The sequence below is a fragment of the Musca domestica genome, unplaced genomic scaffold (genome assembly GCF_030504385.1).
Source record: "Musca domestica strain aabys unplaced genomic scaffold, Musca_domestica.polishedcontigs.V.1.1 32, whole genome shotgun sequence".
Lineage (NCBI taxonomy): Eukaryota > Metazoa > Arthropoda > Insecta > Diptera > Muscidae > Musca > Musca domestica.
In genome coordinates this window covers 2,345,813-2,362,389 of record NW_026712311.1, presented here as the reverse complement: position 1 = coordinate 2,362,389, position 16,577 = coordinate 2,345,813, and positions in this window count along the sequence as shown.

Here is a 16,577-nt window from a genome sequence, read left to right as displayed (position 1 = left end):
TTGAGTCGTCCTCACACAAAAGACATGTTGTCGACTTTCCGCGCACATCTGTTTTTGATTCTAAAATCAAGTTCAACAGGTTAAAAATTATCAGTCGGTTTTACCGACAGATGTATACCTTCAGCGAATATTCGATTATTTTAATATATTTTGACTTCTGTTATGATTATTCAAACGATTGATCCTCTATGAAGTAGGTTCCCAAAGAATGAGCCAGTATTGTCAATTTCATATCGGACCTAAATAAATATGATTGTTGGGGAGGTACCAGAAGGAGTGGTCTGATATTTTCCATATCCATAGCAGATCTTATGCTAGTAAAAATAATGGGATGTGTGAAATATGATGAGAACTGAATGCTTATTTAGGATTTTATAATCGTTTTGATTATTCACAATTTTGATCCTCTGTGGGGGAGGTATCAGAAGGAATGGTTCGATCTCTACCATCTTCATAAAAGATGTTGTGTTGATGGAAATATTGAGGTGTGCCAAGTTCGAATGGAATCGGATGTATATATCGGGTTCTTAGAGCTTCGTGAATATTCAAATTTGTTAACCCTTTGTGGGGGAGGTACCAGAATGAGTGGATCGATATATTCCATCTTTATACCGGACCGAGGGCTAATACAAATATTGTGATGTGCGATATATGAAGAAAACCGGATACTTATTTCGGATTGTGCAATCGTTTTGGTTTTTCAAAACTCTGACCCTATTGTGGGGGAGGTACCAAAAGGAATGGTCTGATCTCTATCATCTTCATAAAAGATGCTGTGTTGATGGAAATATTGAGGTGTACCAAGTCTGAATGGAATTGGATGTATACATCGGGTTCTTAGAGCTTCGTGGATATTCAACATTTTTACCCTTTGTGGGGGAGGTACCAGAAGGAGTGGACCGATGTATCCCATCTTCACAGCAGATCTGGAGTTAGTTGAAATAATGGGATTTGTGAAATATCAAGAGAACCGGATGCTTATTTCGGATTTTATAATCGTTTTGGTTATTCAAAACTCTGACCCTGTTGTGGGGGACGTACCAAAAGGAATGGTCCGATCTCTACCATCTTCATAAAAGATGTTGTGTTGATGGAAATATTGAGATGTGCCAAGTTCGAATGGAATCGGATGTTAATTTCTCGTTTTATGAGGTTCATGAATATTCAAAATGCCGACCCTTTGTGGGGAAGTACCAGAAGGAGTGGACCAATGTATCTCATCTTCACAGCAGATCTGGTGTTAGTTGAAATAATGGGATTTGTGAAATATCAAGAGAACTGGATACTTATTTCGGATTTTGTGATCGATTTTGTTATTCAAAACTTTGACCCTTTGTGTGGGAGGTACCAGAAGGAATGGTCCGACCTCTACCATCTTTAAAACAGATCTTGTGCTGATAGAAATACTGAGATGTGCCAATTATGAATGGAATCGGATGTTAATTTCGCGTTTTATGAGCTTCATGGGTATTCAAAATTTTGACCCTTTGTGAGGGGGAACCAGAAGGAGTGGATTGATATACTACATCTTTACAGCAAATCTTGTATTCGTAGAAATAATGTGATGTGTGTAATTTGAAGACAATCGAACCTGCACATGACATTTTTGAGAGTTATAATTATTCCAAATTTTGACCATTTGTTGGAGGTACTTGATGGAGTGGTGCGATATTGTCCATTTTCGCACCTGACCTAGCACTGATGCAAATATTAATATTTGCAAAGTTGGAGCAAAATCGGATTATCCTTTCTCTCTCTGTGCAGTAATATATATATATTTTTTGAAAATGAGGTCACTTTTTTGTCCATCTCCGAATTCGATCTAAGATTGACAATAATATTGCCATATATCAAGTTTGGATAAAATCGGATACTCCCTTCGAGAGTTATCGTACGCACCAGCCAGCCAGACTGACAGACGGACGGACAGACGTCCACCGCTAGATCGACTCCAAATGTCCTGAAATGGAATTGGTCCAACCGTTATTTTCATGAGTCACGTTTTTAACCGTATCAAATAATATACTCCCTCTCTGGCCATATGACTGAGGGTATAAAAATTTGTAGAATCGAAAAAATATTTAAGACATATTTTTAACCCCCCTCCAATCATACCCCTCCTCTTTCGATTTTAGGTCGCAACGATGCCTAATAATTTTCAAATGACTTTTTTGTTACCAAGTAACCGACAACAAATCATTGAATTCAATAGACATTTGTTGTTGTGGTTCCGCAATTAAATATTTAGTACAAGACCAATCTCCTAACTGATTACCTACAATGTAATAATAACAATAATAACAACAACAGCAAAATTGCGGCTTTGTAAAACAAATTATGCAATTTTTTGTTGTTGTTGTTGCTTCTTTTCATGACGACTTGCAACATTTCATTTTAGACAAACAACCTCAAAAAGCGGCAGCAAATACCGGTTTCCTCCACGAAGTCTCCTCAAGCCCCTCGCTCATACCCTTCTCATACCGCTCCACAATTCAATTTATAATGTCATGAATGTAGCCCCAATTTAGTTATGATTCTTGATATTACAACAACAACAAAAATAAATGCAAAAAAATCTCAGCTTTCCATAAGCAGTGGCAACCGACCGACCGACTGACTGGTGCTGCTGCTGCTTCTGCTGTTTGCAATTCGATAGCTTGAGCGTCCCATTGAGTTTCAAATACTGTAGCACCACATCTACTTCCACCCTACCCTTCCTCCCCTTCTTTTCCTTATATCCCTCTGCCTCACAAGCCAATGCTAGGCAGCCAGTGTAATATGGGGTTTCTGTCGACGTCAAGCGTCTGTCTCACTGCCTGGCTGGCTGGTCGTTCGCTAAACATAGGCGGCGGCGTGTGCACAGTGCCATGTTGCAAAAAGGAGGTTTCCATGCCAAGGTAAACCACCAGTTGGTGGATTTTGAATGCAATTTTTGTGCATTGTATCCGCCGTCATTGCACATGCAGCAGGCAGGCAAGTATTGGATCGCCCATGTCTGTTTCTTGATGTCTGTGTCTGTTCTTGGAAGTAACCAAGCAATTGAAATTGAGCGCACAAGAAACATAGCAGCAAAAAAAGTCGATACAAAACGAAACATGTGCAGTTAGGAATTTTATGTTTCGGAATTTATTTCTATTTCTGTTTCAAGAAAAAAAAAAATGGCGAAAGAAACATTTCTGCGGGGAATCATCATGGAAGGTCTGATATCATTAAGCCAACTCAGGGGGTATTTTAAATATGACAGACCGGACATATCGAGAGATGTCTCATTGGCCCATTTTTTATACCCTCAGCCATATGGCTAGAGAGGGTGTATATCATTTGATACGGCCACAACGTGATTCATCGAAATAACGGTTTCACACCAAATCCGTTTCAGGACATTTGGAGTCGATCTGGCGATGTCCATCCGTCCGTCTGTCTGGCTGTACATGGTAATATTATTATCAATCTCTGATCGAGTTCGGAGATGGACAATATCGGTTCACTCGTTCTGGTACCTCTCCCACAAAATGTCGAACTTCTCAAAGAATTTCATCAAAGAAAGTGGAAGGATAATCCGATTTTTTTTCTAACTTTGCAAATCCTAATATTTGCACCAGTGCACTATGGTTTTTTTTACGTTTATTTTGGCATAAACTCTAATTTTAAAGCTATTGAATTGAAATTTGGTTTGTATTCATTTTTTATGCCCCCAACATACCCTACTAATTTTCATATGATTTGGGGCACTATTTCATATAGCTGCTATATAGCCGATCTGGCCGATTTGACCCAACTTTTTTGTTTATGAAGCTATTGAATTGAAATTTGTTTTGTATTCAGTTTATATGCCCCCAAGATGACCTACCAATTTTCATATGATTTGGGGCACCACTTCATATAGCTGCTATATAGCCGATCTGGCCGATTTCACTCAATTTTTTTGTTTATGAAGCTATTGAATTGAAATTTGGTTTATATTCATTTTTTATGCCCCCAAGATGACCTACCAATTTTCATATGATTTGGGGCACTATTTCATATAGCTGCTATATAGCCGATCTGGCCGATTTGACCCAACATTTTTGTTTATGAAGCTATTGAATTAAAATTTGGTTTGTATTCATTTTTTATGCCCCCAAGATGACCTACCAATTTTCATATGATTTGGGGCACTATTTCATATAGCTGCTATATAGCCGATTTGACCCAACTTTTTTGTTTATGAAGCTATTGAAGTGAAATTTGTTTTGTATACATTTTTTATTCTCCCAAGATGAAACAGATATGGGGAAACATATTGCTCATTCATTACTATAATTATACTTTTGCTAAACCATTTTGAATGTTTAGTTTTAAATCGCTCTAGTTTACGGTTGCACTTTGGCAAATGCTTTTTTATATAATTTACAAAATTTTTAACTTGTTTTGATATCAAACGCATTTGGTCTTCATTTAAAGTGATATTATTGATATTCTGTACCACATATTTTACTAGTGCATCTTCTGAGCGATTGTTGCTGCTCCAAATTTCAATAAGCGCTGCATGGGCAAACACGTGTTTATCTGCAAAACACGTGTTGGCACAAAATAGAACAAAAAAGGCTAGTTACTCATTAATTAACACACTTTTGTTAATAACTTGGCATTTATACCTTTTTGCAATGCTTTGCCATTCACAAGTTACACTCCACGGAACACAGCTACAATTTATAGATTTTATATAAAGCTATACATAAACGAAACATTTCACAGTATTACAACAACAGACAATTATGACAAAAAGGGCACCTCGTCTTAATTTTACATACCTGCACTAACGTTTTCCATAATTACACATTTTATTTTTTTTCAATTTTGTCAAATCACAAGCACTTGAACTTAGCTGATCTTTACCGCCAGTTGTACCAAAACAGAGTGACTTTCAAACAGCTGACTTTAAAAGTTCGCCAGCAAAATAGGGTTGCCACCCGTATTGATATAAAACATATTTTTTTTCTAATATGGGTATCTACATTTAGGAAATCAGTTAAATTTCAAAATATGAAACCAAAAAAAAAATGACTTTATGCCAAAAAATCATGCTTTTTACCCATAGTGCAGTGCTCGGTCAGGTGCGAAAATGGGCAATATCGGTCCACTCCATCAAGTAGCTCCCCTATAAAGGGTCAACATTTGGAATAATTACAGCTTTTATAAAAAGTGATGTGCAGGTCCGATTGTCTTCAAATTACACACATCCCAACAACTTTATTAACCCAAGGTCTGGTGTGAAAATGGGAAGTATTGGTCCACTCCTTCTGGTACATCCCACACAAAGGGTCAAAGTTTCGAATATCCAAAACGATCATAAAATCCGAAATAAGCATCCGGTTCTCTTCAAATTTCACAGATCACAATATTTTTATTAACCCAAGGTCTAGTGTGAAGATGGGATATATCGGTCCACTCCTTCTTGTACCTCCCCCACCAAAGGGTCAAAATGTTGATTATCCATAAAGTTCATAAAATGGGAAGATAACTTCGTCTTCCATTTAGACTTGGTACAACTCAATATTTCTATCAACATAAGATCTGTTATAAATATGGTAGAGATCGGACCATTCCTTCTGGTACCCCCCACACAAAGGGTGAAAGTTTAGAATAACAAAAACAATCATAAAATCCGAAATAAATATCAAGCTCTCTTCACATTACACACAACACAATATTTTTATTAGCCCAAGGTCTGGAATGAAGATGGGATGGCATATGACATATATGGCTCAACCGGTCAACGTTTTGAATATCCATGAAGCTCATATAATGCGAAATGAACATTCGATTCCATTCAGACTTAGTACATCTGAATAATCATAACACAAGGTTAAGGACATACATCTGTCCGCAAAACCGAAAAAATACGTATTTTCCAAAGAGAGAAAACCCCAAAGTTTGTTTTTCTTGAAATTTCCACCCAAGGCCATAAGCTAAAACCCCAAAAGAAATTACACCAACAAAAAAGGGAGATGACATGTTATTCAATTTTCATATTTGTTCGCTCGCGTTCGTTCGCTACTGAATAAAGATGACAAGACTTCTGCCATTCACCATTCGCATAGAAAATAGCTTTTGATGAAGTAACGTCAATGTGACGCCGTCAATTTGTTTGGCATTTATTATTGCCGAACAAAAATAGCAAATTGGCAAGTTCTTGTGCTCCAGCCCAGCTCAAGGATGGATTCTTTGCCTGGTTATTGGATGGCATGGCTATAGAAACAAAGGATGAGTTTTCTGCTGTCCATTTAGATTTCGTTGTTTCTCTTCCCATGGATTGGGGTGACACAAGGCGGGTTTTCTTATCATGGCATGGCATGAATAATGTGTGGCTGCCAGGCGGGCTAGCTGGGCTGACTGGCTTATTGTTTTAAGCCATATGTTAACCTTGTTGGGTTTTGCACGTGTTTTGTGTTAGTAGCTATCCGAGGAAGAAGTTCAAGGTTCCTCCGATATTAACAACAGCCAGCCATAGAAACTTGGCAAGTTTTTCCAAATAAACAAAAAAAAACTAAAGACAATGTCAATTGGGAAAGGGGGCCAGCGAGGTACGGATACTTTAAATAGGGTTTGCGTGTAAAAATGAATAAATATTTTTTGTTGTTCTTGTTATCCTTTTGCAATTGAAATATTGTCATAACAACTTAAAGAGCAATTGATTTAATGGAGAAAATTCAAAAAATATAATAATATTTAAAATATTTTTAAAATCCACGAAATTTTATTTTTTTTTTTAACTGGATTTTTTTGATATTTAAAAATACAATCATAAACATATTTGTAAAAAATACACGATTTTTTTTAATTTTTAATATATAATAAAAACAAATGCCTGGATTAAAAAAAAATATTTTTCAAGGACCAAGGCGTGTATTTTTAAAAAAAAATATTTTTTCAAGGACCAACGGAGGCGTGGATTTTTAAAAAATATTTTTTTCAAAAACCAACATTGGCGTGGAATTTTAAAGATATTTTTTTCAAGGACCAACATTGGCGTGGATTTTTAAATTTTTTTTTTCAAAAACCAGCATTGGCGTGGATTTTTAAAAAATATTTTTTCAAGGACCTACATTGGCGTGGATATATTTTTTTAAGGACCAACATTGGCGTGGATATATTTTTTAAGGACCAACATTGGCGTGGATATATTTTTTTAAGGACCAACATTGGCGTGGATATATTTTTTTAAGGACCAACATTGGCGTAAATTTAAAAAAAATATTTTTTAAGGACCGACAGAAGCGTGGGCTTATAAAAATATTTTTTCAAAGACCAAAAGTGGCGTAGATTTTTAAAAAATATATATTTTTTAATGACCAACATTGGCGTGGATTTTTAAAAAAATATTTTTTCAATGACCAACATTGGCGTGGATTTTTAAAAAATATTTTTTTCAAAAACCAACATTGGCCTGGAATTTTAAAAAATATTTTTTTCATTGGCGTGGATTTAAAAAAAATATTTTTTAAGGACCGACAGAAGCGTGGGCTTATAAAAATATTTTTTCAAAGACCAAAAGAGGCGTAAAATATTTTTTTCAAAAACCAATAGAGGCGTAGATTAAAAAAAAATATTTTTTCAAGGACCAAGGCTTGGAGTTTTTTAAAAAAATGTTTTTTGCAAGGACCAAGGCTTGGACTTTTTGTTAAAAAATTATTTTTTCAAGAACCAAGGCTTGTATTTTTTTAAAAAATATTTTTTGAAGGACCGACAGAAGCGTGGATTTTTAAAAAAAATATTTTTTGAAAAACGGACAGAAATGTGGACTTAAAAAAATATATTTTCAAGAACCAAGGCGTGGATTTAAAAAAAATATATTTTTTTGAAGGACGGACAGAAATGTAGACTTAAAAAAAATATATTTTTTCAAGGACCAAGGCGTGGATTATAAAAAAAAATATTTTTTTCAAGCCTTGCTTGGATTTTTTTAAATAAATATTTTTTCAAGGGCCAACTGAGGCTTGGATTTTTAAAAACATATATTTTCAAGGACCAACTGAGGCTTGGATTTTTAAAAACATATTTTTTCAAGGACCGACAGAAGTGTGAACTTAAAAAAATATTCTTTCAAGGACCGACAGAAGTGTGGACTGAAAAAAATATTTTTTCAAGGAACGACAGAAGTGTGGACTTAAAAAATATTTTTTCAATAACCAACATCGGCGTGGATTTTAAAAAAAATATTTTTTAAAGGACCAAGGCGTGGATTTTAAAAAAATATTTTTTAAAGAACCAAGGTGTGGATTTTACAAAAATATACATTTTTTCAATGACCAACGTAGGCGTGGATTTTTAATAAATTATTTTTGAAGGACCGACAGAAGTGTGGACTTAAAAAAATATTTATTTTAGGACCAAGGCGTGGATTTTAAAAAAATGTTTTTTGAAGGACCGACAGAAGTGTGGAATTAAAAAAAATATTTATTTTATGACCAAGGCGAGGATTTAAAAAACAAAATATTTTTTCAATGACCAACATTGGCGTGGATTTAAAAACAAATGTTTTTTGAAGGACCGACAGAAGTGTGGAATTAAAAAAAATATTTATTTTATGACCAAGGCGAGGATTTAAAAAACAAAATATTTTTTCAATGACCAACATTGGCGTGGATTTAAAAACAAATGTTTTTTGAAGGACCGACAGAAGTGTGGACTTAAAAAAAAATTTTTTCATGCACCGAAAGGACAACATAGGCTTGGATTATTTTTTTATTTTTTTTAATTCGATTTTTTAAATATTTAAAAAAAAAATCCGCCATAAAACTTATTTTGAAAAATAAACAATTTTTTTCTGATATTTCTTAAAATATGTAATAGGTAATAAAAAAACTTTTCCAGAATTATATTTAAAAAATGTAAGATTTTTTATAAATATTAAAAAAATCCACGAATTTAAAAAACGAAATTAATTGAACAAATTTTGAAAATTGCTTTAGAATTAAAAAAAAAAATTCTTTAGAAAATCAGATTTTATTTTTAATAAACAACCACGATTCTTTGAAACACTAAAAAAAATCCCTGATTTTTAAATATTTATTTAGTGCCCTCCACAAGCAATCATGACTTTCATATGGAACTTCTGATGTCTGCGTTGCCATAATCACAACCCACCCCTGCACTGCCCAAAAGACTTGAAGAGCTATCCAAACCAAAATTAGAATCCAAAACTCTACGATCAGCAAAAATCAACAAACAAATGAATTCATAAAAATTTGTTCTGCATTTTGAGATGAAACAGAATCCAATTCACAAATTTGCATATATCAGCAAAATCAAACAAAAAACTGTCGCTTATCGCTCGCTCTCCCCAAGCGGACAACTGGCGCCTCTTTGTCAAAACAAATCTTTAGCACACACCAAAAACTGAAATTAAAACATAATTTTGGTGGCCAAGCAGTTTTTTTCTCGAGTTCATGTGTCCTTAAATATTACCCCTGCAGTGGCAAACGTTTATTGTTTCTGAAAACATTTTTTGTTGAATTTCGTTTGCCACTGTTTAGTCTGGCGGTGTAGTGTGTCACCCTCCAAATGATGAGAGATTTGAATTTCATATCATCAACATGATTTGGTTTTAAAAGTAGCCTACTACAATGATATTGGATCCCGCTTCGATCAAAGTCTACAGAAAAGTTGTCTTATTTTTAGATGGGGGATTTTTTTCTGCGTTTTTTTGGAGGTTCTGAATTGAGATAACAAATAATGATGATGAGAAGTAGGTTTGAATTGCGTGGAATAAAAAAATATTTTTTAATATAAAAAATATTTTAAAAAATATTTAAAAAATATTTAAAAAAAATAAAAAAATGTTTAAAAAAATTTAAAAAAAAATATTTTTTCAACGACCAACATAGGTGTGAATTTTTAAAAAATTATTTTTCGTAGACCAACATAGGCGTGGATATTTAAAAATATATATTTTTTCAAAGACCAGAATATTCGTGGATTTATAAATTATTTTTCATACACCAACATAGGCGTGGATTTTTAAATTATTTTTTAATTATTTTTCATACACCAACATAGGCGTGAATTTAAAAAAAAAAAAAATATTTTTCATACTCCAACATAGGCGTGGATTTTTAAATTATTATTTAATTATTTTTCATACACCAACATAGGCGTGGATTTTTAAATTATTATTTAATTATTTTTCATACACCAACATAGGCGTGGATTTTTAAATTATTATTTAATTATTTTTCATACACCAACATAGGCGTGGATTTTTAAATTATTATTTAATTATTTTTCATACACCAACATAGGCGTGGATTTTTAAATTATTATTTAATTATTTTTCATACACCAACATAGGCGTGGATTTTTAAATTATTATTTAATTATTTTTCATACACCAACATAGAATTTAAAAACAAATATTTTTCATAGACCAACATAGGCGTGGATTTGAAAAAAAAAAAAAATATTATTCATAGACCAACATAGGCGTGGATTTTTAAAAAATATTTTTTCATGGACCAACATGGGCGTGGATTTAAATAAAAAATATTTTTTCATAGACCAACATAGGTGTGGATTTTTAAAAAATATATTTATTTCGAGGACCAACATGGGCGTGGATTTTTTAAAAAATATATATTTTTCATAGGCCAACATAGGCGTGGATTTAAAAAAAATATTTTTCATAGATCAACATAGGCGTGGATTTTTTAAAAAATATATATTTTTTCATAGGCCAACATAGGCGTGGATTTAAAAAAAATATTTTTCATAGATCAACATAGGCGTGAATTTTTAAAAAAATATTTTTTCAAAGACAAACCAGGCGTGAATTTTTAAAAAAATATTTTTTCAAGGGCCAACATGTGCGTGGATTTTTAAAAGATATTTTTGCAACGACCAACAGGGGCGGGGGTTTTTAAAAAAATGTTTTTCAAAGACCAACACAGGCGTGGATTTAAAAAAAAAAATCAAGGACCAACACAGGCGTGGATTAAAAAAAAAAATCAAGGACCAACACAGGCGTGGATTAAAAAAAAAAAAAAAATTAAGGATCAACACAGGCGTGGATTTAAAAAAAATTCAAGGACCAACACAGGCGTGGATTTAAAAAAAAAAAATCAAGGACCAACACAGGCGTGGATTTAAAAAAAAATTGTTTTTCAAAGACCAAGAGAGGCGTGGATTTAAAAAAAATATATATTATTTCAAAGACCAAGAGAGGCGTAGATTTAAAAAAAAATATTTTTTCAAAGACCAAGAGAGGCGTGGATTTAAAAAAATATTTTTTCAAAGACAAAGAGGCGTGGATTTTTAAAAAAATATTTTTTCAAAAACCAAGAGAGGTGTGGATTTTTTAAAAAATATATTTTTTTTCAAGGACCGACATAGGCATGGGATTTTTAAAAATATATTTTTTCAAGAAATATTTTTTCATAGACCAACAATGGCGTGGATTTAAAAAAAATATTTTTTCAAAGACCAACATGGGCGTGGATTTGAAAACAAATATTTTTTAACAACCAACATGGGCGGGGATTTGAAAAAAATATTTTTCCAATGACCAACATGGGCTTGGTTTTTTTTAAAAAAAATATTTTTTTTTTAAACACCAACATATTTCCAACATTTAATTTAAGAATTTTTTTTTCAAGGAAAAATATAAACCGCAAATTTAATCTTCATTTTCAATAATTCTCTACGAAACACAAGAAAATTGTCAACACGTTTGTGTTGTATGTGTGTGGTAGTTAGTGTGTGTGGGGGGGGGGGGGGGGGGGGTTGGTTGGTGTGCTCTCCTACGTCTATTCAACAAATACACGTGCCAAATTGTGGCGTTAAGAAGCCACGTGCGTTGAAAAATATCCAATATTTGCCGTTTATGCAGCAGCAGAGCAATGTGGCAGAAAACAAGTGTGAAATGAATAACAAGAGAATAGAAAAAATTCCCAAAAGGTGGAAAATATCACAACCCACAAAAGATGAGAGGTAATTTCCAGAAAAATATCCAATTTTAATAAATATTAAATTTCCGGAATGCATTTTTTACTGTTATTTTCTTTTTCCAAAGCCTATACTCATATCATCACGAGTTAGTTTATATCTATGGGCAGGGGTGGGGCTAATTGATACAAAACGTTAGGTGGGGTAGGCATTGAAAAGCAATTTTCCAATTTGCCACGAGTCTCACTCATTTGGCTCAACTGGCTTTTTGATGGGAAAAATTTGCCATGGCCTATTGGTGGGTGTGTTTGTGCGGTGATGAATTCCGCACACACGAACATAAATCTAGCACCACTCTGCTGATGTGTCCCCCTCTTTGTCCTGATTAATAAATGGAGTGTTATGACAATGTAAACCAGGTCAGTGGGGCATAGTCAGTCACAATTGTTCTAGAGAATTTGCTTAACAGTTAATGTGGCTCGTGGCATAAATGACACGTACGAGGAAAATCCACCAGAAATAATGGCAAAAATACAAAAAAAAAAAAAAAAAAAAAAAAAAAAACTAAAAACTATTATTATTATAGAAAATATAATAAAATAACAAAAAAAATCAGAGTGGGGGAAGAGAGAGGGGCGAGAAGGAGTGGCGGATCTTGTATTAGTAGAAATAATTTGATGTGTGAAATATGAAGAGAACCGAATGCTTATTTTGGATTTTAAAATCGTTTTGGTTGTTTAAAACTTTGGCCCTTTGTGGGGGAGGTACCAAAAGGAATAGTCCAATCTCTGCCATTTTCGTAACAGATCTTGTGTTGATGTAAATATTGAGATGTAGCAACTTCGAATGGAATCGGATATTAATTTCGTGTTTTATGAGCTCCATGGATATTCAAAATGTTGACCCTTTGTGTGGGAGGTACCAGAAGGAATGAACCGATATATCTCATCTTCACAGCAGATCTTATGTAAGTAGAAATAATGGGATGTGTGAAATATGAAGAGAACTGGATGCTTATTTCGAATTTAATAATTATTTTGGTTTTTCAAAACTTTGACACTTTGTGGGGGAGGTACCAGAAGGAGTCATCCGATCTCTGCCATCTTCATAACAGATCGTGTGTTGATGGAAATATTGAAATGTACCAAGTCTGAATAGAATCGGATGGTAATTGCGCGTTTTATGAGCTAACGGATATTCAAAATGTTGACCCTTTGTGGGGGGAGGTACCGGAAGGTGTGGACCTTTATACCCCATCTTCTCACCAGACCTCGAGCTAATAAAAATATTGTGATGTGTGCAATTTGAAGGCAATCGGACTCTTACCTCACATTTTATAAAAGTTATAATTATTCCAAATTCTGACCCTTTGTGGGGGAGGTACCAGAAGGAGTGGACCGATATATCTCATCTTCACAGCATATCTTGTGTTGGTAAAAATAATGAAATGTGTGAAATATGGCAAGAACTGGACGCTTATTTCGGATTTTATAATCGTTTGATTATTGAAAACTTTGACCCTTTGTGTGGGAGGTACCAGAAGAAATGGTCCGATCTCTACCATGTTTAAAACAGACCTTGCGTTGATGGAAATATTGAGATGTACCAAGTCTGAATGGAATCGAATGTTAATTCGTATTTTATCGTATTTTATGAGCTTCATGGATATTCAAAATTTGGACCCTTTGTGGGGGAGGTACCAGAAGGAATAGTTCGATCTCTACCATCTTTACAACAGATCTTGTTTTGAGTGAACCGATATTGTCCATTTTCGCACCTGATCTAGCACTGATGAAAATATTAAGATTTGAAATGTTGGGTCAAAATTGGATGATCCTTTCTCCTTCTGTGCAAGAAAAATAATTTTTTGAATACTTTGACCTTTTGTGGGGGAAGTCTCCAAAGGAGTGGACCGATATTACCCATCACCGAACTCGATCTAAGTTTGATAATAGTATTACGATGTACCAAGTTTGGAACAAATTGGATACTCCCTTCGAGAGTTATCGTGCGCACCAGCCAGTCAGGCAGACGGACGGACGGATGAACATCGCTAGATTGACTCCAAATGTCCTGAAACGGATTTGGTCCAAAGAGACTTAGGGTCTAAAATCATTATTACGATGAGGTACATTTTGGAGTATCAAATGGCCATATGCCCGAGGGTATAAAAATGCATTGTTAATCAGGAAAGCGTGTAACGAGAGGAAAATGTGAGAGAGAGAGAGAGTAAAAATGTGAGAGAGTATCTGCCTCAAATTCAAACCAAAGGCGTCTCGGAAAAAAATTAGAAAAAAAAAAACCCATTCGACTTCATCAAGTCTTTGCTGAATTCAATTGCACTGCATTCAATTTTCTAGCGGATTCTCACGTTTATTTGTTTGTTCTTCTCCTCCGTTGTTTTGGGATGTGTTCTAGATTTCTCATAGTTCGTTCATTTTTCGTTCGTTTTAGTTCTAGTTCTTCTCGCTGCTTCTGTTGTTGTTCTTGTTAATTATTTTTGATGTAATGAATTGACCTGGTTTACTTTTCCTTCTCGGCTGCTATTATGGGGAGAGGATACAAACCGTTTGGTTTTGGTTTCTTTTTTCTGGTTACGCTAACCTTAACCCGACGTTGACCTAACACCCTAATATACTTTTTTAACTGAGAGCAAAGCTAACGTAAACTAGTTCATTAGTTTTGTGTGTGTATGAGTGTGTGTGTATGTGCAAGGTTCGAAATTGTATGAAAATCAAGGATTTTTCTTTTTTTTTGAAAAATGTAGGTGAATGTGAAAATATGTTTGGCATTACGTGAGAGGTTGGAGAAGAGAGAGGATAATGAATAGGAAATTAAAAATTTGGGTCAGAAGTGGAAAAAAAATTTCCTCTGACATAAATAATTTCGAATACATATTCAATCAAAACTAGGAATTTTGAATTATTTTCAATTTTTTAATTCTGCTGAATGAGTCGCAAAACAAAATGACCTTTGAAACTTCAAAAAAAAAAAAAAAATACAAAAAAAAAAAATAAAAAAAAAAAAAAAAAAAAAAATACAAAAAAAAAAAAATACAAAAATAAAATACAAAAAAAAAAATACAAAAAAAAATACAAAAAAAAAAAACAAAAACAAAACAAAAAAAATACAGGGTGAGATAAAAAAACTGTAACAAAGTCAAATGCCATAATTTTCAATTTTTTTTTTTTTTTTTGAATTGAAGCAAAAAATATCGGGAAATTTTAGAATAAGTTCTGATTTTATCTAATTGGTCACCTTTGGCACGAATTATGGCCTTCAGACGGCCAATGAAAGCAGACGTCACACGCTGCCCGAATGTTGCTCTGCGGTATTTTGTCCCAGAAGTGGCGAAGTGCTTGCTTGAGGTGATCGACGCTTTGGTATTTTTTAGTGCCAACCTTGCTTTCCAAAACAAAACAGACACCAGATAGTCCAACGGATTGGTATCCGGAGATTTTGGTGGCCATTCCAAATGAAGCGAGGAACCTCATTTTGTAACCATTCTTGGGTGGCGGTGGCGTGCTGAGTGCGATGGTGCTGAGTCCTGTTGGAATGTCCAAGGTCTGCGGCGAAAATGTTTGAGTGCCCTCCAGAATATTTTTGAGACAATATTCGGCATTTATTCTGATGCCACGAACGATTAATACGAGCGCGGAGGGACCATCCGCTGTTATGGCGGCCCACACCATCACCATGGCCGGCGCTTGAGTTCTGGTGGCCGATGGTTGTTGTAGCAGTAGTGCATGTATGTGTTTGCTGTAGCCAGAGATCTTCTGGAGTGAGTTGGGTGGGTTTGGCTGAGCAATTAAAAAGGTGTAGCGTATTGTGCGGGCCTGTATCGCACGCTGGGCAGGCGTCACGCACATCTTCATCAATCCGTGCCCAATACGAATTGAGTCCTCTTGGAATGTCCAAGGTCTGCGGCCAAAATGTTTGCGTGCCCCCAAGGCTTTAATACACCCTCCAGAATATTTTCGCAATAATATTCGGCATTTATTCTGATGCCACGGTAGATTAATACGAGCGGTGAGCGACCATCGGCTGTTATGGCGGGCGGCCCACACCATCACCATGGCCGGCGCTTGAGTTCTGGTGGCCAACCGAAGGTACAAATTTTCAGCTGCCAAAGAGGTGGCAAGTAAACACGATAATTTTGTTTGTTTAACAACTGCTGGACAACGAATGTTTTTTCGTCGGAGATGGAGAAACCCAAATTCGGCAGTTCACCACTTTCGGCAAAGCGAAGCAACTCTTTAGCTCTTTTGAATCTATTTTTTGTTTCTGTTGCGGTGTAAGTTTTTGGAATTTCAATGGCTTTACCCCGAGCTCATTTTTCAATATTTGCCGAATGGAATATTGCAATTTGTTCAGCTCACGAGCCATTTTTCGGTCACTGCGACGCGGCCACGTTTCGATCAAGTCGCTTCTTTACTTTCCGAAACATTTTTGCTGATGTTGCTGTTCTTTTCTTCCGTCCATTTCCTTGACGTCGGGCTGCGCAACCAGTATCACGGTAACGAGCGATGGTACGAGACACAAAAGATTTATTCACATTTAAATGCTGGAGGGCTCTAGCGATTGCCACCTGAGAGTTTCCAGCCAAATATAAAGAAATTACACCATCACGCTTGAATTCCATCACGAATAACTTT